The sequence below is a fragment of the Octopus bimaculoides genome, chromosome 4 (assembly GCF_001194135.2).
Source record: "Octopus bimaculoides isolate UCB-OBI-ISO-001 chromosome 4, ASM119413v2, whole genome shotgun sequence".
Classification (NCBI taxonomy): domain Eukaryota; kingdom Metazoa; phylum Mollusca; class Cephalopoda; order Octopoda; family Octopodidae; genus Octopus; species Octopus bimaculoides.
This window is the reverse complement of record NC_068984.1, coordinates 125,376,405-125,377,243: the sequence shown is the minus strand read 5'-3', so window position 1 is coordinate 125,377,243 and position 839 is coordinate 125,376,405.

The window sequence follows — 839 nt, the reverse complement described above, 5'->3', positions numbered from 1 at the left end:
TATATATATATATATATATATATATATATATATGTATATCTATCATAACGTATATAATATTATATATATAAATATATGTGTAATATTATGTATAATAAATGTGAGTGTATGTGTGTATATATGTATATATATGCATCTAAATATGTATATATTTTTATGTGCACATGTATATGTGTGTGAGTGTATATATACTTGTGTATATATGTCTATGTTTGTGTATGTATATGTCTGTATGTGTATACATACAAATTCATGAGCGAATGCATGTACTTATACGAAGATAAACAGATAAACTGATAAGCCATGAAATAAACAAATGGCCACCAGGAATATGTTATATTTACGCCACAAGTCACATGACCTCACACTTTAGATCTCTTCTGTAAATTACAATTTTTCTTGTAATAATAAAATTTATTGTAAAATGTTTCAACATTTTGAATTTCGAATCTGATTCTCCTCTTGAAGTTACTAGCTTAATATATAAGAACGAAATATATGGAAGTCATATATAAAAGACAAAATGCAATAATTTTAATTATTAATTATTTATTAATTATATTATTTAGCTTAAAGTTCATTTGAAATAAACAGATTGCTTGACGTGGTCATTTCCTTTCTGAAACCAATTATAACGTCAAGTCAACTTGTATGGGGAAATATATTTAATCCACAAACAACGAACGTAGAAACATACAAACATACAAACTTGGCGCAACATATATATATACATATGAATGCAAGTATATACATAGATGCAAATATATTCAACTGCATATACATTTACTTCTACATGTACTTTTGCACATATGTGCGTATATATATATATATATATATAT